The sequence below is a fragment of the Bombus flavifrons genome, chromosome 6 (genome assembly GCF_040668555.2).
Source record: "Bombus flavifrons isolate JBK064 chromosome 6, iyBomFlav1_principal, whole genome shotgun sequence".
In the NCBI taxonomy this organism is placed as follows: domain Eukaryota; kingdom Metazoa; phylum Arthropoda; class Insecta; order Hymenoptera; family Apidae; genus Bombus; species Bombus flavifrons.
The window spans coordinates 14,254,934-14,280,357 of NC_138447.1; the positions used below are offsets into that span (position 1 = coordinate 14,254,934).

Sequence of the window (25,424 nt, forward strand, 5' to 3'; positions counted from 1 at the left end):
AAATAAACGATGGCCAATAAATATTAATTGATTAATTATGATTGATCGAACATCGTCCAAATCCCAAAAAGTTCAACTCAAAGGATTGAGTTGGCTTTTTATTAGAAGGCATTGACCGAGTTCTTAATGCTTTTCTTTGAATGCAAAGGTTTACGTGAGCTACAGAAATGAATTTCGTGTCGCGGTCGATGCGCGAGATGTTTTTCTACGAAAACGTAATTGACAGGTTAGGTTATCGAGAAATAATCATAGCATAAGAAACCACAAACCTTGGTAAGTGAAGGAAGGGCTTTGTATGCTAAGATTGATAAAGAATTTTGTTTGTAAATACTGATTACATATAAGTATCAACGACACGCGATCGTCCTCAACCTACTGGGTTATCGCGAGAAAGGAACAGCATACCGTTGTGTGACATTTTTTATCCATCTTGATTTTTACGCTATCAAGCTTCGTAAACATTTTTTATCCGTGACGGTATCTTTAAAAACACGCAGTAAAACCTATTCGTTATCGGGATATTATGATATACGATCGACTTTTTTTTATATTGCTGCGTGAAGTTTAAAAATGCGAATAGGAATACAGTATGCTCAACCTAACGATCGATCAAAAATGAATAGTGTCATGGCGTCGTAACGGTCAAAGTTGGTATTGTTGTAAAGCATTTGATTCGCTGCTGTACTTTTTAAATTTCGAATTAGCTTTGTTCTGATGGTTTTTCAGCGTTCGCAGACTGCAATGGAAGATGTAAAGCGTGTACGGTTGAAAGTACGATGGGATTTCCGCTTTCTAGAAAATGCAGACGGAGTTCCACAATGATGTACGTATGTAGTCCTTTGACTCTGTGTACGGTTATAGAGAAAAATTAGCTTTTTGAAATAATCCACGTGTGTTATTGGCTAGTAGGGGTCGTTTCATGTTCACCGCTCATTGTTTTCGTCGTACCACGAGGGACTGCTTTTATGTCAATACTTCAAAGTGCTATAACCTACGTGGGGGTATCATACGAGGCAAAAGTTACGTGAACCAGAGTCGCACCATCTTCATTATCATCTTCAGGTGTCTCCGTACGGTAACGTACAATTTACGTATGCCAAAGGGCATCTTTGTATTTAAGACTTTTTTAAGAGCATGCACGAGTCAGTTTCCTTGTTATATGCAGAGATACACAGTCTAGTCTTTGCACTTCTTATTACGTATATTTAATGAATTAAATATAGTAAAGTAAATTTGAAAGACAAGTGATTAATTTACACGCAAAAAATAGAATTTATTAAAGATTCATTCAAACTTCTTATTTCTAACCTTTACAACGTTTTACCAACTTTTTTAAATATATTTCAGAGTATGTAATAAATGAAAGATAACAAAAATGTTCTGAAATTTAATAAAAAGGACGTCGAACTTCCATTTCATTTTTTATCTGGTCCGTGTATCTCTGCTTTTCATTACAATGTACAATACCGAGAAAAGCGGAACTTTGTGATGTATACGCGTACCGAACTAAGCATTGGTGGAGAAGAGCACTGTCGATTGCATCCGCCGACAGGAACACTAATCACGGGACTCGCTGTCTTTTAAGATTATTAAAATCGTCAAAGCTTCAACGTCCTCAAAGGGTTAATTACCCTACGGGATATTTATGGCTGGGTTGCTCTCTTCCCTCGCTCGCCAGGGAGCAGAGGCTATTAAAGAAGGAGCACGCGGACAGAGAAGAGGTAGACTGCGAACTGCCGCGGAAAAGAGCCTTTCTCTTCGTGTGTCATTGTCAGGGCTTGTAGATAGATTGCTCAGACGGTAATTGATTTCCTGTGCCGTGTCGAATAATTGAACGCTCGATGTTATACAGTTTTACTTAAAAGAAAATAATATTTGATTTATGTCTATCATTCGCGTTCAACGAATTCTTCAAAACGTTCCAATGTAATTTGGAATTTACAAGCACTAGACTGTCTTTTGTATTTTCCAAGTTGAAAATCGCTTCCTAGATCCTAGTTTAAATATACATGATCTTTCAAAATAGGTAAATTTCACATAACAAACAAAAAGTTTCGCATTTGAAGTTCATTGATGAAGTAGCGTTTAATAGTAGGTAATGACACACGTAATTTCAACCATATTTCATTGAAATAATATCTTTAACAAAAAAAAAAAAAAAAAAAAAAAAGAGAAGAGAGATAAATTCTTCATAAAGAGAATGCAATCATTAAACTTCAACATGCAATAACTTATATTGCGATTAATTGTTTTTGTTCTTGTACTTCACTACAAAAAGAGGAAAGAAAAGAAGGAAAGAGGTAATGATATTGACTCGATACTCTTGATAGATTGGTATGCAATGGACCAGGATACAAGGAGGCGTAATATATAGAAATAGATGCAAAATGTAATGTTGTAACGATATCTCAGACGTACATATTTTGTAGGAAGCGTACTTAGACGAAGTACTTACTCGCAATCGCTTTAAGAGCAAGGACACGCCAACTATGAAAGGTGTTAAGAGGAACCGTGAACAGGCCAGCTGCGATAATGCACTCGTATAAACGACCGTATGCCTCATGCGGATTAACGCTCGAAGAAAAAGGTTCGCTTGCTGATGGGCGCCATCGTTACATTTTAAAAGAGTGCCGTCATGCTATTATGCGGCCGGTGATATGATTCGTTTGCATTAAACATTTATACGTGTTCGTATCCGTAAATCGCGAAAAAATAACGGAATACTAAATGCACGAGATTTCAGCTACCAACGAACGGTTTTAGTTGTCCGGGAAGAATGTCGTGTATCGTTCTTGGAATGTCGTGATGGGTTTATATCGTTTCTTGAAAAGTCCTTTAAGAAATTCACTGACTAACGTGGTTGCTTTTAGTACATTACTTACTCACGATTTCATGCGTGTAATTTTTATGAATTTTATTAATCTAATGCAAGATTCGCATTTAATGCTTAAATGCGTTTTAGCGCTTTTATGTTTCTTTCGCTTTTCTTCTTTAAATTTCCATTGAGTATTGCTATGTTGCATATTTGTCTATTACTTCTATCTATTTGCTTTCCAAAATACGTGATCAAAATTTCGGTCACGCAATTATTTTTCTTCGTTCAAATAGCATCTTGTGTATTAATTTATGCGCTCTCTGGTTAATCGATTCTTGGTTTAATTTCACAGTAGAGCAAGTTATACGATCTCGAGCGACGACATTAACGAGACGACGAATTGTCTCCTATTCTGTAGACGCGTTTCAGTATGTTTAATGCGCCACTAACTTCGGAATGACGTGAATTACACGGGTGACGTTCGTCTGTACAGGATCGTTCACAACGGAATCTAATTTTCGTGTAAAAAGAGAATAACGAAACCAGACGTACGTATTTAAAATCTTGATTTGAAAATACGAAACACAAATTCGAATGTGAAAATTCAAAATCTGAATTTGAACTTAAGAGTATAATAATTAAAATACTGCGGATGCAACAGATTTCTCGTATCAATAAACAATCTGAATTTAAAAATATAAAACTTAAGATACAACAAATATGTGGAATTTCAAAATTAATAAACAAACTGGCTTTCTTTTAGATATCGAAGCGTATAAATTAAAATACAATGGACATCAGTTTCCAACTCAATAAGCAAACCGAACGTATAACATCATGGCGCGCCATCATTTGCAATGGAAAGTATCGTCGATGACTAACAATACTACCGATAAATTTGTAGCAGCGTACAAATATCTTAACGACACGTATTGCTAAATTATACTCGTATACTTTCTCATTTGCCGAAAAGACTAAAAGACACTTTTTTCTTATCACGTGCCTCAATTTGCAGCAACCTGTAAGCGCATATTCAAAGCTGCCATTTCCAAGAAAGGTTTCCCTTATCGCAGCGAGCAAGAGATGCCGGTCGACATAACGTTTGGAACCCTCGTCCGTCGTACTAAACGTTCCTAAATGAATCGTTAATCGTTAACGGCGTGGCGTTACGACTCTCAGGCTCGCTTATAAACCGGAAATTCGTTGGTCGAATGTCCAACTGTCCAAATCGTTCGGCAGCGAAGCTCTTCCGGTCAATAAAGTCAGGCCTCGTTTATTGCTAAAAGAGACCTAGCAGGTCCTGGTTGTTTCTGACCCATCATTAAAGCGTACGTTAAGCGCACTGTTTTTTCATTTCGTTAAATCGTTCCGACCTCTGCCCTCTCGACGTTGGTTCTCTCGCTTCTCTATATGTAATCGTTTCTGGTTCCCGGTTCCACCGAGCGAGACTCGTAGGATCGTCGAAAGGTTGTAAACGGTCGCTCATCCAATACGGAATGTCGACTACGAACGGAATAGCCCGGATTCCTGACTTTATTAAGCCTTCGGTTTATGCGGAACATTTTGAACGTTGACCCACGTGCAGCATCGGAAACAAAGCCTACGCGGCTCGAAGAAGCTACGAGTTCGACTTGGATTTTCACGAGGAGCATAAAAGCGTGCGCGGGGTTGACCCGCGATGATAAAAACGATTACACTCGAGCAAACGGCCTGCTCATTTAATCGTCGTAGTTAACGCGTCTCACGGTATGGTTTCACGGATGAAATTCGCCGTGACAGACTAACGTTTGTCGGTTAATTCTCCTTTTCTTTTGTCTTGCGTTTGCATGTGGTGGAAAAAAGAAAGATAAAATTAGAAAATTACACTGAAACCGCAGAGCGTGACAATTCGATTCATTTGTACGCTTGTGCAACGAAGAAGGGACTTTAATGCTATTTATGAGACACAGAAGTCTCGTAGATTTATAGTATTCTATATTGTACATGATATTTTATGGAATAACGGACAATATGAGTATATTGTGCGACAGGTTTATAGGTTTATTAGCTCTTTCATACGGCAGAAGAAAATTCTAACTCGGTTTTTGCGTCTCCGAACCCCTTGGCTTTTTTGCGCCCTTTCGGCTATCCAGTGGATGCAAGCACATTTAACCCGGTCGCGCCCCAAATAATCGTAAAATTTGATAATTAAATTTAATCGCACCTCTTTAATGGCCCTTCGTCGTTGCCATTGTGTTCGTCCACACGGCGTTTACTGCGATGCTCGATTACACGAAGCTTTGAAACATATGCTTTATATACCTCGTCTTCGAACGATGATACGCCATTACGTTTCTGACACGTCATTAACTTCGTTAGTGCTTACGACGTAAGCCGTTGGAGGAACGTGAACTCGCCTAAATCGAAACCGTTGCTTCGCCGCGATAAAAGTTCTCGTAATCGTAACGTTGGAATATTTCTGTTCTCTTCTTTATTTCGTAGCGAATTGAACGCGGTACGGTCTCAACTAACATCTCTTAAAATAGCAGCTATGAGGAACGCAGTTCCTAGTGTACGTTATTAATGTATCATATTATAGTCGGTATTCCATTAGACGGTGTCGGTCGTTGATACAGCGGCAACGTATATTTTCCATGGTATTGGTCATTCGTCTTGAAACACGCGGTCATCGCGCAAGTTGTCGCGACTCAAAGCAGGTTTCGATTAACCGACGCGACGTCTCGTTGATTCTGGCGAAAAATACGATTGAAATTGCGTGTTGGTTTCTTGCATGCTGTTTCACCATGGCTAGCTGCTTTTTTATGCGGGAAATGAAAGCAGCGTGAAAGGGGATATCCGTTTAAAGCTTGTTGGCAGAAACGAGAAAAGTAAAAGAAAGAGAATAAAGCGAGAGAGAAAAAGAAGGGGAAAAGAAACGATACGTCCGGAACGCAATTTGTACTGTGTCATACAGTCAGGGGTCGTTGTATTAACAACGCGACAGAAAACTTATCGCAACGCTTAAAAGCACTAGCCTGAGTATTAAGCGTCGCGATACTACTCGAGCAATCTTGTCTTGCTAAATGCTAGAGTGCACGTAATTCCATGGAAGATATTGGATAACCCTCGAGTGCATCGTCGACCGTAAACGGGCACCGGGAGGGTTAACTACGTGGAATATATCTTTATCGTCGGTGAAAACGTGCGTATCACGGTGATAGTTCATTTTCGACGTGGAAGAGTGCTTCATCGGGGATCGCCAATTAAAACGTCGTACTGCCAACAATGCCGTAGAATGGAGCCCGCAATTCCGCGCTTCATCGACGTGGGTTTTTGATGGCGGAGACCGCGCCCGCCGTCGAACCTCTGCAACACAACGGGTCCAGGATCACCGTGTGTATATACGCGTGCACACCGATATGGAAACGCAGCGTGTACCAGTCTGACGCGGCGTGTGGTTGTAAGAGTCGGTACAATGGAGCAGAAAACAAGAGACGGTCGGGACTTCAAAGTGCCGGATGTTATGGAGTGAGAACGCTACTGGATCCGGCACAGTCTGATAATCATCTCTACCAAATACTTTGTAATCGTTAATTACGGCGCAGCATCGACGACGCTTTGGGCAAAAGATCAGTCACTCGGTGGTGCGCAGGGGTGGTAGGCAACGAAAGAATGAAGGGTTTTATAGTCTTTTATATCGTAAAGAACGGCACAGATATATGTATATTTCAAGTCCTCTGTAGGCTTCAGATTCGGGTCCTTTTGAGTCGAGCAACCCCTTATTCAGCACTTCGCCTTCTTTAACCGACGGGTATTACCGATTATTTCTCGTGAGTCTACTTTCCCTCTGAATGCACGTTTTCCATTGCGCGATTCTTAATAAGGTGCGCTTTGTATCAAGGGCTCGGAAGCAGCGACTTTTACGCCGACGATAGGAAAGTCAAATATGTTCAGTTTTGTAAGCGGCGTGATACGTTCTTTCCGTTTCAACCATCTTGCGCTCCATTTATTAATTTCGAAGCTTTCGAAATTTGCTTCGGCGAATTATAACGAGGCAACGGGAGAAACAGGGCAAGTTATCCAAAGTTATACTTCGACTAAAAGAGCAACTTTCGAATCAGATTTGACGAATGTTTCTTCCAAGTGAGATGAATTATAAAAGCGGTCTGTCACGACTTCGAAACATGCCGTTTATTTTAAACGCATAAATCTTCGTTCGAGCAAAAGATGGTAGTGATTCAAAAGGAAATAGTCGAATTTATCGTGGATGTTTAAATCGTTGGAGCTGTCAAGTCGCGGCAGTACACGGTACGTCAAGTTGCGAGCCAGGATCAAATGAGGCGTCGGAAGATTTCGCGAAAATTTCTCTCGAACCCCAGCCATGGAAACTGTTCCTTTTTTTCCTGCCGAAGGGGCGTAACGCTCGGGTAAATGAAGCGCACTGGAAAAGGAATCGCCGGAGGAGAGAAAGGCTCTGCTAAATATTCGAATGCTCGAGTGCATTCAAAGTGGTGCTTAGACTCGGTACGCGGCTGTCATTCTCCGCTATATTTTAAATCTTTCTATGCGTGCATTGTCTTTTATCACACGTATATTTCAAGCCATTTCTTCGACGTATATGCATCTCCGTGTAAAATGCGAGGAATAAGCATCGTAAGTACATTTCATTCTCCTTTCTGGTAGAACGAATCGTTTCATTAAGTTGACTGATTTAATTACCACTTATCAAACGCGCAACATTCATTACGATGATGTAAAGCGTGAATAATTATACCCTGGTTCTCTGAATGTTACGAGGTTTGTGCGTATGAAGTGTAATTTTTTAATTGCCTGTAGTTTCTTCGATGCGTCGTACAGTTGATCGGAGTGATTTATTCGTACGTGGTTTTATCAATCAATTTCACAGCTTCATTTTGCATATCTCTAAGAATTATCGTAGTATCGTGGACAAGGGGCCTGGGGGGGTGTCGGGCGAATTATAAAAAGGCGGTTGCAGACCATGTGCGTGGTGGGGCTAAGACAAAAGACGCGAGGCTAAAACAAAAGACACGAGGCTAAGACAAAAGACAAGGGGTTGCTAAGGGACGATAAACGAATTAACAGCATTGTGAGTTGAGAAGTCAGAGAGTGCGAATTGCGTTGTCGAGATAGTGTTGCTAGCGTTGTCGAGAGAGTGTGGTCCGCGTGAGAGAGAGCGTTGGATCCGTGGTAACGAGAGTTTCTAATCAACTATCTAGTTGTCTTAATTATAGTACGTTATTGTGATTAGTTCACGTTAAACAACCATCGTTTCCTGTTTAATCCATTTATTGCAAATAGGCTAATTGTAGCAAAGATCCTACATTATTATACAGCTTTAGAATTAAACAATTCCTCTAACATACATCCGATGTTATATAAAAAAATCACACGAACGTTTTGACTATCGAGATATCGAGACTTTGATATTTTCGTTATACTTCTTTTAACGTTGAATATACGCGATTTATAACAGATTTCGTCTCCTTCGATGCTTTTAATTTTTAAAAATAGGAGAAAATTTAATAGACCGCGTTGGATCATCAGATTCTAATTTCTAGTAGACGATACTTTATATGCACGGATCTAGTAGATCTTTAATTTCATCGGTAGAGCTTTCCTTGGAAAAATTCCAATGCACGTAACACGATTCGGTAGAAGAAAACGAACTCCTCGGTAATCTTTATGTTTTCTTGTTTGCCTTTCCACCTTGGTTATTACTTACCAGCAAAGATAATTATTATGAGTCGGCCCCTTCGAGCATCTCGAAAACGGTGTAACTTGCGGTCGAAGCTTCCGAGTTTCGCGCGTGCGTTAATCGTAATCGCTTCTCGGAAGATTTCGCCCTATGGCCAAGGCGTGTCGTCTTCGTTGCTCGTTTCTTTGTTTCGTATCGTCCATTAACCGCGAGTGGGCTCGTGCCGTGCTGACCGCACCAGGAAATGAAGACGAGTTATCATCATCGTCTGGAAATTACCGTAGTGCGGTGTGTACAACCCTGTCGCTAATAAGAGCAACGTAAAACGGCGGGAAACGGGCGGAGGGTAGAGGAGAGAAGGGTGGAATAGGCCGAAGAAACGTCATAAAATCTGAGCAACCACAAAAACCGCAGCGTTGCACCGCTCTAGGTTCAAGTAGCAAGTTCAGTGGCCTTGATAGGCGTTGCAGCAATGTACTCTCTGCGGCTCGTACTCTTTCGAACACGGTATAAGTCGCAGGTGTGTAGGTTTAAAACGAGTCTGTTAATCGTCCGGAAAACTATTAGATGCCTATTTCTTTTAATCCTACTTAAAGATGAGTACTACGTTAATAAATTGCGCGCTTTATTTCGCGTAGCTTTTATCACCAATTAAAACGTGTACTTATCGAGGCATCGTTTCGTAACTCTACCAGTTGTGCACGTTTGGAAACGTGTTCGATATTATGTTCGTGAAAAAAAAAAAAAAAAAAGAAAGAAAGAGAAAAATGAAAAGAAACGAAGGGATCGAGGCGTTTATCTGGTGTCTTAATGAATGAAAATGTTACGAGGTGAACTGTATCTCCCACGATCGTGGCTATTCTTACGGCCCTGACGCCTTAAGTCACGATGCATGTATGCGTGTCCGGAAGGTGGTTGAAAGCCGTGCACAGGTGTGCGTATGTATTGACTCGCGCGTTAGGGAAATAGAAAGTATATAGCTGCGCCTGTGAACTGGTAAACGATAATATTGATTGCCCCGTAGTCAGTGGTTTTTCCAAGCTCCCGTAGATACGATCGGACCGATTGATTCGATCGCGATTGTGAGAGCTCATGGTCCCGCACGAGTGACGCTGATTGCGTTCTAAAACGTGTATCTAGCGCGAGAAAAAAAAAGGAGGAAAAGAAAAACGATGCCGGTGCCCGGTGATTACCGTCTCTTGTAACAGAGTACGCCCCTGCAGGCTATAGGTCGCTAGATGATTTATTGCGCTCGGTCCACGAATTCTCTTTGTTCAGATTACATTTTCGATATTCGCACGACCGCCCACAGACCGCCAAGTTGTTCAGCGGCCTGGGTTTCCACGCGAATCAGGTCAAAGGTAATTTTCCCTGCTACCAGATAGCGTGCAACGTTTTCTCGTAATCAGGATTCGAACGCGGTTGATTTGGTTTCCCGCGTAATTAAGTTACTACTATCGCGCAAGCTCGTATACGAATCGATGGCGAGTTTCAGGTAGGGTCGGATATCTAGACGCGTCTAGTGGATGCTAATGGACGTCAGGTGGATCGAGACGCATTATCAACGCGTGCATCCTCTACGGGCTGCGTGCACCGCAGGATGCACGTGCACATTCGCATGCATCGACCTGCCGAACCAGTACGACGCACTACGTCCCACTCATGAAGTTCCCGTGAGCCGCGCTACGGGTTTGCCTGTGAATTAGGGGTAGCTTGCTTTGGATTATTACGTCATAACAGTACGACCACCTGGATGCAATTGCCGGTACTGATGCGACCGAACCTGTCGTCCTATTTATTGGTTGTCCGCGAGCGCCCGTATCACACGAGATCGCATTAAAATCTCGCCTAACTGCTTGTTTACCGTTCACGATTTACGCCCAGATTGCTGTATTTACTCGTTTTTCCATATTTTCCCTCCAGCCACTGTTTTCTCCTTCACTCTAATAACAGTTGGTGGATTTTCAAGGTTTGCTTGCCGTGCTTATTACGATAATGATCGTTGCTACATTTTGAAACATCGTGACAACCGTGACAACCGTGACATTCGACTCGACACCGTAATCGTCGTCTAGGAAGTTTCCTGCGCGACGTTCATTTTCACGGACTCTTGCAACTTCTGTAAAACGCGCCGTAGCAAGTAATCGCGTTCACATCGAAGTGCGTCGGCCCGTACGAATCTTCTTTCCGTGCTCGCGTGACCGATTCATCCGTGTTGGTCGATACCAGGACTTTGTAGCGTACGGATAGACACTCGATGTCTCGGTGCTCGTCAAATTAATGCAAAACACAAGGTACAGCTGGATACGCGCCCGTAAAGAGCATGGCTCGTACCACTTCGAAAAAGGAACCATAAAATATGAAATGTATTAGATTGATAAGGCTCCGGGAGTCTTGCCGGGGTGGAAGAAGGGTGGGAGAGAAAGCAGGAAGATAGGAGACGAAAGGAGACGCGAAGAGCATAAACGTATTTACTCTGGCTCAGCATAATATCTCGAGCTTTTATAACCGATAAAAGTTACAGCTGACACTTCTCTCTCTGCAGCGACTGCGATACGCGGACCAATGCACGGACACGCTTCCTTTTTCACGTATATACGTTCACTCTTACGCGTAGTCTCGTACTCGCGCCAGAGCTAAAGGAACAAGGCGATTTATGAGCAACGAGAGACACGGTAACGAGAGTCCCGACCATCGGAACAATCGCGGCATTGTGCTCCCAGATCTCTTTGTGCCTTCCGACTGGTACTGCGCGCGTAACTCGTGACCTACCACTTCTAACGCCTCTTGGTCTTAATTAAATTAAGCCTGATACGCTGAAAGCGCGCGCGTGTCGACCGAGACTCGCTAACGACAAGTTCCTCTGTGCGTTGGAGTTTCGACGCGAGGCATCTTTAACGACTTCGAAAAGGCGTCCGTTGATAGAGTAGCGACCTCACGCAGCGTGGATCAGTGAGTTCCTTTATAACTATGGATTTTATGTCGCGATAAAAGTAAACGCGGCGGGTGTCTCGAGGGCGAACGTGTCCTCGCAATTAATAATATTGGACGTGTTTCGTGAAAGAAAAGTAAGATACAAGACGATCCTACTGGGGTATATTCCACGCACGATACCCTGAAATCCGTGTTACGATCGTTTCTACGATTCACCATTGGCAGCCGAACTCTAAATACCGCGATAATAAAGATTTTATGAATGTCTATCTCGGTGAGAGGGCTAGCTGGCAATTAGAAATATTCGCTCCGGAGACAGTTAATATCTTCGTTCTACTGGACAACGCGTCCCGACATCCACCAGCGGGAAAAATTTTATCGCCACGAAAGAAAAATGGAATAAAAGAGTAATAGCCCTGAAACGCGAGCTGACATCGAAATGCGAGTCGTGCAGCTTCGTTAAAATTACGACTTTACCCTTGCTCCTGGTTTCTTCGCTACGAGGAAGAAATCGCTACGATTCCATTCTGTCCCTTACATTGTACGTCGAATGTACGTGGAAACGACAAACGGTAGTACCGGAAAACCATCGCTCTCTCTTCTTCGTCGTTGAGACAGGCGGATCAACGTGAAACTGTCGTCACGAAACGCTAGAGAGCTAGTCCGATCGTCCGCGATTCTACTTCCTTCGCGCTTTTACGCTGCTTTTACTGCTCGGAATTAATCAAATGGAATAAAATAAGGAGAACGAGTCACGTAGCCAAGTCGAGAATGGGATTTATCGTCGTGCAAAGCACCTTCTGTTTATAATTACATCGGTATGGCTTTACTGCTAATGTTTCGCGTGAAATTGCGATCGATCCGTTCGCCAGTTCCCAATGTACACGCTGTTTATCTAGACACGCGGTCGATATCGCGCGACGTGCTTCTGCTCCTTCTCGTTTTATTGGCGCTACCGCGTTGCCTTACAGCGCGTAATAATAATACATAATACAGGTGGCTTTCGCTCAAAGATGCCGGCGATATGGTCGATAAAACGTCCGTCAGCAAGAAACGTGATTTTCTGATAAATATTAATACCGTCCTGCTACATCGATGTCCGTGGTTTCGACCGTGAGATAAAGCTCCACGTTGCTATCCAAATCGGGGCGAAATTATCGAACGACATGGTCTGGCTGCGTACGATTTAATAACGAGAATCGTTTCCATCAATTGGAGATGAAATTGTGTTTGATTGCTGGGTATTGCCGCACGAAGAACCAATTAACGTACAAACTATTGGCGATTGAGTTAGTCGACGAAACAGGGAAAGAGTTCTTGTTGCATGCAAAAGCACAAGTACCGCTGTTTATAACTATTTCGGCATTTGATTTAATTCGATAAAAATATTGATATTTTCGTCACACGACTCGGATGTATTTGCGGCACCCATTTTCATCCACTTGCGATTCTTCTTGTTTTATTTATACCAATTAACTATTGCTTTTAACGATATCTGTTAACTGAATACGTCTGCCTGAGATAAGATCAGAGTTGAAAATGAGATTAAAGGCATTCGTACATCGGTTAAAGGGATAAGTACACATTTTACATGTACGTGATAATTTGGAAGCGTGGAAATAATTATGGACGATGGTGTAGGTACGTATTTACGTTCCTCTTGCTACGTGCAGTTACAGTTACCTCGGCTAACTATTTCCTATAAGACTATTAACGATGTTCTTTCGTTCCAAAAGCAATTAAACCGTGAAACAACCTTGGCACAGAGTAATGCCGGGAAAGTAACGATAGGAAACACCCGTTGAAGGGTTGATAAAGGCCGGGTCTCGTAGCTGGTTAACGGGAAATGCTTTATATATCCTATACCCTGGAGAATATCCGAAGAAGATAGCGTTTGATATACGATTTCGCGCCGGTATAAATTAACTCCCGGTGACATTTAGATTAATTGTTCGAGTTCGCGTTACCCGGGGACCCGTTTTTTAGGGTAAGCAATCGTAATCATTATCGCAGCTGCTTTCTGTTAGCTATTAATATCGAACGTAGAATTGTCTAGCGTTCGCGACGCGGTTACGAGTAAATTGCGAACGAGAAATTAGTCGAACGTTTGACTGTACGTTTCCTCTCGTCAAGCATGCATACGCCATAATTCGACCATTACACAGCTCGTAACAATGGAATTAATTTTCCAATCGCGGCGGGACGATGTAACGCGATGGGTGGTACGGTCAGATATCGGTATTTTGACGTGGCTTCGCTACTTTCGCCTCGTTTCGGAGATTCTCGATTTAATTTCGGCTTCACGTCGGGGGAATACGTATCCCGCGGCTTTCTCGACGATGCACAAGCGTGCAAGACGGTCATTAGGACAAAACGTTCCCTTTGATCTCGTCACGATCTCCGTATCCCGCAGCAACGTTTCCCAAACGATGTCCAAACGTTCGGTGGTCGTGTTCTGTTCGACTCTTCTTCCACGCGTTCGCTCCTCTTCCTATCTTTATTGATATTCGACGGTCTTGGGCACGAATAGGGCTGCGGTAAGGCGCCCGCATTGTGTCAACAACCCTCGACAGAAAACCAGAAGCTGCGAATTATGATAGGGGCTGAAGCACCCTGACGTTGTCATTAGTGGTGGGCGAAGGGCACAAGAAGGGCCAGCGACGTAACGAATCTCATCGAGCACGTTTTCAAACTTGCGTCACGATTCGGATAATTGTATCCTGCTGTCGTAAAACTTTCGATTCTATGCTCGTCCTTCTTCTTCTCTGTATTTCGCTGAGTTTATAAATTTAACAACTTATTTTAATCACATTACTATATAAAACGGTTTTGCTCGAGAAACTTTCAAATACAAGGAACTTCAATTACGTTCGTAACGTTTTAATTCTCCGCGTATAATTACCTTTCGATTCGTTTAAAAAGTACGAGCAGCCTGGTCGACGGGTCGCTAAAAATTGCTTGCCGTCTCTCAGTCGTTTCGTTTTCTTTCTCGTCAGAGAATTCCCAGCCAACCGACGCCGGGGAAGAGCAATTTCCTCCGGCATATCCGGATTTACGGTATCCTCCTCGAGGATATCGAACAAATTTAGCGCGAAACACGTAACGAACGAGCTTCGCAGCGCTGCGAGCTGCCAGGGGGCAGGGGGTGGGTGGTGGCAGGCATATATATCGCGACGGCAGTTGAAAACTTTAACTACCTCACAGCTCATAACCCCGTTATGACCTCCGTGCCCACCATACAGACGCGCGTATCTTTCTCTCATCGCTTATTATTTTCTTGCCCGGGTCAAGACAAATATTGTCTAGACATTAGTGCCCCGGGAGCTCGAAGCATCATCGTCCGTGTTATTTCAAGCGAAATACTTTCTGGATCCGTTGCACGTTGGATACGATGGATAGGAGGGTTGCAGAGTTAAGCTGAATCTCGAGGGCAGGCCAATTTCGTGGTTCTATCGCTTACCAGACGATGGTCACTTTTGTGCCGATTTCACGTGTCGTCCTTTCGTCGACAATCTCTGATCCTTTCCGTAAGCCTCAAAGGAAGAGACGTTATGTCAGGACTCGAGGGTGATCTTCTTCTTCTTCTTCTTCTTCTTATTTCTCTTCTTTCTCGTTGTATCACCCCTCTCAATGGATTCTTCTCTGATCTCTGCTCGGCGCCGCGCAGATTCTCCGCTTGGAAATAACAAGCTTCCACCAGCCGAGAATATCTTCCGTAAATTTATCGACCGACAGAGTGGAACGGGAATGATGCGTTTATTGTGTACCTCTGAGATGATCTCGCACGAGGTCTATCGGTGCACACGTATTATTGTACGACGAACGTATTCATGAGTTAGACGTGGAACGTTTACGATCCATGTGGTACGAACCATATAACACAGGTATACATAGATAACGTAGTAAAGTTTAGTCGAAGACGTTACTATATTTGTTTAGTCTTGTTTACTTTAAGTCGACACGATATCCATTAATCTTGTAAAAGGGTCGGTTCGTTGGATTCGCGTCGAATGTATTTCACGCGACAGCTTTTCTATCTGGTCTTCGGGGTTTAGTCGGGCGAAACAAAACGTTTTAAACGATGATTCAGCTTGAGACTACCGAGAGAAAGAGACACCCTCCGTCAGTCAAGGAAGCGTCAAAAGCTACGATCACCCCTTGACAGCCACTTTAAAATTATACCGATAATGAAATCCAGCCTCGACCCCTAATTCCTAAGCTAAACCCTGCGGACAGACCGAGGAACAGATGCGGGGACAATGGCGAGTCGATCGTCGGTACGAAATGAATTTAAAGTCGGGATTTAAAGGCCTCGGAAACACAAAACATCTCCCCTTTTAGTGTACCAGCGTACAGTCGCAATTATTACAAGCCGATCAGCCGTAAGAGATATTGTTAGTTCTTCGACGTAGGGGCTGATGCTTGGGGATGGAAAGTGTTAAACGGCGATTCGTTACAAGCTTGTTGGTTGATAGATCACACTAAAATTTGATGGGTTGTAACGTAACACACGACCAATTGTGTCGAAGTTGTAAACAGTCCTTTATATCGCCAATATCCAATTGCCTTTTACCTCGAGACTATCCTTCTTATTCGATTATTCGTATCTTTTAAATTGTACATTATTATCGGTGAATTAGGATGAACTTTGCATAACGTCAGAATGTTTTAACGTAGTAGATTCAGAATTCAGTGTTCAAGTTCATAAAATTTGGCAAGGATATGTACAAATCGGTGGGACACAGTAATATCGCGCGTAGGTGCGTAGTGTGTGGTACAGTCACCTGTGGATTCAGATACCTCGCTGGAATCCCAGATCCACAAGCCTCTGTAGAATTACGTGCATACAAAATTGTACGTAGACTCGTAGAAATTGGTACAATCGAAACTAAATTTTAACTAAACGTTAAAAACTCTAGATATATCGATATAGCCGTGAGCATCTTGAAGTCTTTGGAGGTCCGAGAGACCTGGAATTCTGTAATTCTGTTCTGAAATCCTCGAAGAAAAGTTAGAAAGTTAAGATTCTGAGAAGTCTGAGAACGCCGGAGATCTCGTGGACTCTGATTATTCTAGGAACCTGCGAGTTTTAAACTGTTTGAACAACCATAGCGATCGCAACGACTCGAACGACGCTCATCTGGATTCCAGAGATCATTCGAGTATCTCTGTCACCTACGACATATTTAGCGTCATTCGTACCAAGTTTCTCGCACCGCAAAATTTATTCATCGTTTTCAATTACTTCCAAATCTTTGTCATTTTCATTTCGTTCGAAGGGTGGTCCGTACGAAATCTATCGCGTCCAAAATTCTTCCTCTCGCATCTTTCAAGTACAGATCGATTAACGCCCTCGTTGCTCACCTTGGTACGTGTATTCTTTTCAAGCGTCCCTAGACTATCCTACATCAGTGTCGTGGCAGCGTAAACGGGCCATTAGGTGCTTTTTGCGAGCACATGCATAAAGCCGAACGCGAAGCAACGGTGAATGGCTGAGGAGCGCCGCGATTTCCCAAGTTTCCGCGTAAGTTTGTCCTCTCCCATTTGGCGCGGAAGATTTAACACTTCCACTACGTAGTTTACGATATACAGATATATGTATAGTACCTGCACTGGTTACGAGTGGGAGGAAACTGGTGGTATACTGGTTGTAGCTACATATATACGTACAAGCGAGAGGCGTTATGCATGGGGTGCCATTCCGGCGCGCTTTAACACCCGTATATAAGGGTGAAATTACACCTCCGGCCATTCCTGTATTTTCGGAACTTGATTAACGCCGCCGTCCGAGACGATTATGGCACTACGCGATGGGATTAGTTAGGATCGTCTGGAACTTTACTTCTTCTCCGGTAACGACACGGCTAATTTCACGCGCATCCATTATTTTTCGAATTAATCGCCAATATCTTTTCGCGTACGGCTTGTCGTCGCAAAAATTTCTGTCGACGAAAGTTTATTACGTCGCTGGAAATAATTGGTGGACCGATACTACGAGCGGTTCTATTGCATCGGCTAAACGAACAGAGGCTAAGATACGCTATAGACTTGGTAGTAGCGATTATAAATCGATCGTAACAAAGCGACGACCGATGACAGATCATTGGTATAACAATCAAATAAAACAGTGTAGTAATAAGGAGCGTAACTTTCAAATCGCGAGGCGCAATAGGTTGATAACTTAATCATTGGACAAAAATCTACGGATAACAGCCACAGTAAATTCTGTTCTATGCTTGTTCTACTACGGTATACTGTGGCAAGCAGCGCATCGCGAATAATATGTCAATAATACATCAAAGAGCGATTTCAAGTTACAGTTCGTTAAACCTTTGATACACAGCTGTCGAAGAAGCGAGGTACAATGAAAAGAGTCAGGGTTACTGTCGCGCCAACCGTTCCACGCGCATTCACGATCTTTCACGACAACATAAAATCTTTCATTTCCATTCGAAAATTCGACGTGCGTAAACGGGCGTGCGCATACAGCGTGTGTTGCGCGAAGGTTTTAGTGTTGAGGGGTGCAAGGCGATAAAAATCGCTAAACATTATACAGATTTGTCGGTCGGATTGGTTTTACGATTTTTCTTCGCGCCGTTGGTAGAGAACCGACTACCCACCACGGCCTTCCTCCGTCACTTTTTATTCCCATAATTTAATTATCTCTCGGTTTATAGCACAAGACTAGCTCTAGTGGGTTAGATCCGACGACCATAACGTCCCACATAAATCCAGCCGAGAGATATCACGTTTGCCTCGAAACTCCTCACGGATATTCCCCATAAAGTACATTCTCGGATCAAGAATAGTGCACGCTAGGTCCTCCATGTTGATCCAATTTCTTTAGCCTCATCGTACGAACGAAGCCGCTATTTCCATTACTCAATTACAAAGTTATTGTGCACTATGCGCGGCCCGAACCTCGCAGCTCGCTATTAATCCCAGCTGTATCGATTTTCGAAATTTCGCTTGGATTAATACACCGATAATCGAATTCTCTTGGCATCAGCTTCTCGGAATTTCAACGAGAAACTCGGTCGTTTCGCTATGCTAGAGATAGTCGGGACTTTCCCCTACATTTAGATTTAGATAGAAGCGTAGCAAACGCGGCTGGCTTCGTTTGACGGATTCTCCCGAGCAAAAATAACGTTACCGCGAACGTGTCGCGTTCCCGGAAATATTCTAAATTAGAAAGACCTCTCCGGTGCACGTTCCGCCAGCATCGGGTATGGTTAACATTAAGGGCCAAGCAGTAAAACGTAAACGTAACATTAGGAAGCATAAACGAAGTAAGTTATTGTTTTCCTAATGTCCGACAAACGTATCGGGATAATAGATACGTTACAAAATCCTATTACGCAAATCGTAGATACGAAAAGAATCGCTATAATTTGAAAGGAATCTGAATTTCTTCGGATTTTATAAAATCGTTGAATCTACATGGGAAATGGTAAGATAAAAGGAAAAAATGTCGAGCATATTCCTGAAATTCCTCTTCGTAGTTACAATGTCGATCGAATAATACCCAATAATGCAAATCGATCGAGAAAAAATGTCAAATACGAAACGTTACGTTAACGCGACTCTGGTCCTTGACGGGTTAAGTTGCAACGGGTGGTGTATCGCTGCACGAATTGCACGGTACTGTTCGACAGTTAATGATCGCAGCACGTGTTCCATACTGTAAAAAAAGAAAAGAAAAAAAGAAGAAAGGAGAATAAAAAAGGAATGTAGTTCACCGTGAAAGTTTCGCACGCGACTGGCCCGATTTCGTGTACAAGCTGAAACCGTGTAACCTTCGGTAACAGTATGGTACGATGGTCATCGTTTGCCAGGTGGTCGTCCCGCGCCGGAAGTAGGATTCTGATATCTCGATGAGAGCCTCCCTTTCGGTACGTATAAACGTTATGGAAATAAGGTCAAACCACCGAGCGCATCCGCGTGGGGCCAGGCTGAAGATCGAGGGTGAATAGTTGGGATGGAGGGTGCGTGGGGTGGAAAGGTGAGCGTGGAGAAGACCGTGAACCGCATAATAGGGAATCACCGTGCGCACCCGGGTGCAATCTTTACATATAAACGTGTACACGATGTCGACAGAGGTACGTTTTTCGAGTGTGCATGGAGGGTGCGGTCGCAGGTACAATAAGCACGAGGGACACAGAAGGAAGGGAAAAAAAGCTAACAACATAACGCGACACAATACTCGTCAGGTTCCGCGTCGCAATTTCTTGGGGATCGGTAACAGCAGGGTGGCTCACCGGCAAACGTTCGCTTGGTAATTAGACAGCACGAAGTTGGACGATCGTTGAAAGAGGGAAAACGTGTTTGCTTTTCTTTGATATAGGTTTTTCTACGTACGTTTAGTATAGAAGTATATAAAAAAGACGGGAGAAGGTTGCGTGGTCAAGTTTATTCGACTACCGATTCATTCGTCATCCTGCTTTTTTCTTCTTTGTCCTGGGAAATCGGAGAAGACTCGTTAGCGGAGTAGTAGTTCCTTTTAGATTAAGCGATGTTGCGCGACGCCATGGTTCACTGTCAGCGTATCCGTGCAGAGCAATTTGTTAATTTGAAGCGGATAAGCATCGGCTATTCCCAAAGGGGAGACCCGCTAGTATTCGGGGTGAAATTGCGTATTTATGCCGCGCATAATCCGACCATTCTCCAAATGGTGGCGAATCTATCAATGCCGTCGCATTACCGCTTTCATTTTCCTACGTCGATGGAGACACACAAAGCCGTAAAAAATAGATTCCGTCCGGCCATTTTCGTAGGTCACCCCCGTTTCACGAGGATATCGTTCAATTTTTTACTTTCGTCTCGCGTCCGAGGCCAGGAAGGTCCGTCGACGTTTATTCGCGTTTTTTCCTTCTCTCTTTCCGGTACATGCGAACCGTCGTACAATTGGAGTTCGATCGGCGAACGAAAATACGGACGAACGTCTCCGCTGACAACTGCGGAACTAAAACTCGATCGATTTCTTTCTAATCGACTTAGAAGTCATACGGGAAAGTTCGTTTCTACGAACAATTCGCCATTTTTCGTTCATATAATGGGGAGTTAATATTCAGTTTACAAAGCTGGAAAATTTATTTCTGTCTAATGTCAGAGACGCAGAAAATATAGAATATTTCCGTTCAAAATATATGTTTTTATCCAACAAATCATATAATACACGAATGCAGAGCGGAGTTTCATTTCGATGAAACGGTCTCGCGATTGGTCCTCGATATCAGGAGCGCGTGGCTCATCGTTTAAATTTTATTCGACGATTACCGCCATTGGCTGCTATAGACCCGAGACGGAGATACGATTTCTTTTCAATCAGCAGTCGAATCCTTACGACGCGAAGTTTACGCTATGCAATAAAGTGCTGAGTCTCTCGGTTCTTCGGCAACGCCAGGAAGTCCTGTATCGTCGAGGATGGAACGAAGAGAGGAAGAAGGAGCAGATAGCGAACGGAAAGTGGCGACGAGTAGGCTTGTGAGACGCGGATGATTGCGAGAAATAAAAGTCGCAGGGTGTGACTGATCGTTTATCTTGCGACAGGGACGGAAGGTTAGGCTAGGTAACGCGTACGTGCGAGAGGAAAATGCGGAAAGGAGGAGGGCGGAGGTAGAAATGAAACCGTTACGCGTCAAGGGATATTAGGGTGCTCCGAAGCACCGTACCCTCTCTACCGCACACACGTACCTACACCACGAAGAAAAAACGTGGAATTTGTACTTCTATGATACTCGTTTCGCGATAACGTTCTCAAGTACCCGTCCCCGCGTTCCTGTCGTTTCATTTCGGCCTTTACGAGACGGCCTCCGATATCGATACCTTGGAACTACTCGCAAAGAAATGTTGTTATTAGGTGGAATTTAATCCTCTTCGTTAGTACCGTAAACTTCGTTTTCCTTTAATCGAACGACAAACTGTGAACGTCAAGGAAGAACGTTCCTTGCGTTACAATTTACATGTTACGCTCACTGAAACGTGTAATTTTCTAATATGTAGTTCGTGCGTCTCTAATGCCCCTTATTGCAATTACATTTAATAAAATCACACTGCTTATAAATCATCGCTCGAGTCACGCGTACCAGTTACATTAAGTAATTACTCTTAGTCGTTATTAAATTTCCTTACTGTTGTTGTTTCCTTCCCTCTTCTCTCTTTTTTTTCGCGTGTATCCGATGAGCGCAGAATCTCATAATAATTAGCAGCCGTGACACGGGAGCAATTGCGTTTCGAAATTCTCAGAAGACAAGTACCGTCACTGTGTAATTACCTTACGAGCTAATTAGATTAGCATACGCAGTTGTCGCGAAGTTTTCCATCGCGGCACGAACATATCGGGCATCGGGACACTCTTCGTCCTTATCGGATGGAGTCGTGTGCCACGCGTAATTATACCATTGCGAGAGATAATATGCTAACGAGTCGAGCGCTTTTAATGATATGTGTGAATCCCACTGCAAACGAGTTCTCGCAGCGGCTGACTAGTACAAACGGTTTCATATCGCTGTACGTTTATGAAGAGCGATCTCGCGATCTCCAACAACTACGGCCGCTTAGCGAACTCTCGAGATACTGTCGATACTCGCCTTTCGTACGAGTAGAACGAATACAATTTTTTTTGTCACTAGCCTAATTTGTATACTTGATTATATATGCTGGAAATATTTGCGTACTAATATATTAAAATAATTTATGACTTACACGCGAAGTAAAAAATAAATACAATAAATTTCTACAGCATTGATAATTGAGCGTATCGATCTTTGGAATTAATGGATTTTTAGTTTGACTAATTAGCGATACTAAACTATTCTAAATTACAAATCAGTCTTATTAAATTATCCGAATTGAAAGTTAACGCTGGAACTATCGACGAGTAAAATACAAAAAGTTAAAGCGTAGAATCGCGGCTGTTATCGTCTAGAATCTTCGATCGCGTGTAAACCATCTGGAACCCTAGCGTTTCAAGCTCTTATTACGCTTCTGAGTTTGATAGCTTCTTACAAATTCGCGTTCTAGTCAAGTGTATGGAGCAATCGAGCGGAGTTCCGTGCGACGATCGCGAAATATTCAGGAGGCGTTCCCTTCTCAGGAAGAGGCAGCTAATAAAAGTGTCTCCGTGATAATTAGCTTTGGTAGAGAACGGTGGTCCTTTTAATTGTTATCGTTAAAACGGCGAGGAACTCCCGTCGGCGGAAGGAAAAAAAAGGATACGAGGGTCGAAATAATAGCGAGAGATAAAAGAAGGGCTGCTCTTACTTAAGGGACGTCCGTTTATGATTGAGGCTGTTCGTGCTTTAGTGGCTATTTAAAAACTCTGCTTTATTACGTCCCACCCGCTGGCATAGGAGATTTTTTATAATCATTATCTTTCGTACGCTCGGAAAGACACTTGGATTCTCTAGTTGGAGTCTGTTATTCTAGTCGCGGCCCCTTGTCACGGGGGATACCTCGTAATTTTATGCCTCGTTCGAGTAAATGCCTCGTTCGAAAATATTCTGATACCAAGGTTATTTAGGATTCCCTTCTATCTCGTTCAATTTGATAAAAAAGCTACGAATGACGCGGAACTGGGAGAATAGCAGGTACGATCAACAGACGCAAATTACTCGCGTGTCCACTTGGTGACCGCGGCAATCAAGGCAAAAAGGGGGAAAAGGGAGAATCGCCCGAGAGTAAATACATACTCGAAAAGCGTGTCGTTATTTCTGCAGCGATGATGGTTCTCGCAACGCGGTAAGAGTCTACGATATTTAAAAGTAACGATTCCACGGAGGGAAATCCCGTGCAACTTATGGTACATACCTTCTCTATGGAGGTCGTCCGACGTATAATAAGGAAGCGACCTCGAAGCACGTACCCGTGACTCTCGCCGATCTGAAGATACGCGACGCCTGCTCTTCGTCAACGACGTCACGGCAACTTTACATACGTTTGAACTCGACAATGCTCGGGTTAAACGATATTACATACGCATTCAAAGGCTGCGAGGAACGCGAGCCCGCTGGGTTAAAGCGGAGATAAATCAGCGTAACGTTATTACGGCTCATAGAAATCGTAGCCACTTGTGAATCCATTAAGGGCGCCACGATGCGCGCCCGTTGTTATTTCGTCGTGGAATCCTTCGGGCCAGGTGTAAGGAGTTCTAACTCTAGCTTTAGAAGGCGGAAGATACGTCGGATGAAGGAGAAGCAAGAGAAAGAAGCGACAGAGGCGAAAGAGGTCAGTGGAGATCGAGAAGGTTGACTGATCGTGGACGATTCGTCAGAAGATTCCCATGAACGTGTCTAGCAGTTAGCTCGAATCTCTCGAGTCTCCTTACGCTTGTTCTGTGCACGGTCTAAGACGAGTTCCACGGACGTACGTGGAATGAAGGGCCTTTGTCGTAAAGGTGAGTCAACCTGCACGGAATCGGGTCGCTCCTGACAATGGATTGATTTAGTGCACTTGTGTTTGAGGCGGTCTAGGAATGCCTTAGACAGATCTTAGCCAACCCCCGAACCACGCGCGTCTCTCGACATGTATATCGGTACATAGGTGCCTCCTATATAAGGTGCGTCCATGTACACATAGTACACCGTGAAATTCGTGTAACGTAAGTGCGTTTAACCGAACACGTGTATACTAAACACGGCGGTTCGTCTATTATGTGCGCGATAGCGCATCGCATCGTGTCGTCGTCCGACGTGCCTCTACCTTCTCTCCGCCTACGTCCTCTTTTCGAGCTTCGCTCGGAAGCTTGGGGATTATCGCGCTATCGGATGCGCGGTCACGCACGTACGTTTATGACGCGCCTCTCGCATGACTCCACCTGCAAATCCGCGCCTCGCTCGGATTTGAAACGCGCTCGTACCTATCGTCCACGGCTGAACCAAGTGGAATCGATTAGCGCCACGTAACTGCGGGGGTTTTATAAGTTACTCGATCCGTAAGCCGATTTTAGGAGCTGCTGGATCGTTACCGGTAAACCGGTCGAGTATTGTTTTCCAAAAATCAACGTCCATTTTCGCTCATGGTGCTGCCGTTACGCCGTAAAAGTATATCGAACGTGACGTTTTTTCGATTTGACACGTTTGTTCGATGCTTTCAGTGGCTACTTCATCCGATGTTGTTTTTCGGTTCGCGTTCCTTTGTCGGCTTTCCCGATCCTTTGTCCCGAGGTGACACTTGCAGTTTCTCGTTAACGCCGCGTCGCAGAATTATTAATTGCCATTTCAACGTACAATGCCGGTTTTTGTATTCCGGCGTCGAATTTTCGACGAACCGGGAACGCGCCGGGCCATCGCATTCCACGAACTCGATAGACCGGCGCGAATGAAACTCGGCCATTTGCACGGCTGACGTTTGGAGAACGGCGCGGCGTTGACAGGGACGGGTTGCAAAATTACATCGACGAAAATGCGCACGGTGGATAGATGCCTGCACAACGGTGTCTGCGCGCGATATTTCACGGAAAATTAAATCGAGTCCAATTTAAAATAAAATCAGGAGGAAAAAGGAAAAAAAGAGAGAAAGGAAGAGAAACGAATAGAAAAAAGGGATCAAGAAAATCAATTATTTTATACGTGGTTCGACCAAATACGAACGATAAGTCACACTTGCCGTGTTTTACGGAAAGGCAATTTTAAAATTCATTTTCTTGTCACCCAATTCCATTTTCTCGAATATTTAACGAAACATTAATAGAAGAGTAATTTTACAATTCTATACTTGTTCTGTGATATTTTACTTAAAATGTTTCTACCTTAATTTCTTCATCTGCTTCGATTCATGTCTAAACGAAGTAACCAATCGTCGATCTCTACGCAAAGGTTTATAATTCGGATTTGAACGGATGTTTCAAACGATACGATTCTCCCCCTGATTTTGAAGTCGCCCACGAAGCAGTGCACGTACGTTTAAGCAAGCAGGAAGCTAAGGGCGGTCGAGGCGGATTAAGGGGCCGGTGAAGTGGTGCAACTTACGATCAGATTTCAC

General features: G+C 43.5%; 1 protein-coding gene across 6 annotated transcripts in view; it reads left to right on the top strand.

The window, feature by feature from the left end:
• The window catches only part of LOC138180701 (uncharacterized), a 374,745-nt gene that overhangs the window by 7,802 nt on the left and 341,519 nt on the right, over positions 1-25,424 (top strand). For 2 of the 6 annotated variants that reach the window (XM_069114784.1, XM_069114785.1), the window contains exons 2-3: positions 727-823; positions 910-1,075. The gene's annotated coding sequence lies outside the window, so the exon portion shown is untranslated. Of the gene's footprint in view, positions 1-392; positions 648-726; positions 828-906; positions 1,076-25,424 lie in introns of those variants that run through there. The other 4 variants (XM_069114787.1, XM_069114788.1, XM_069114783.1 and 1 more) reach the window with 4 other exon arrangements.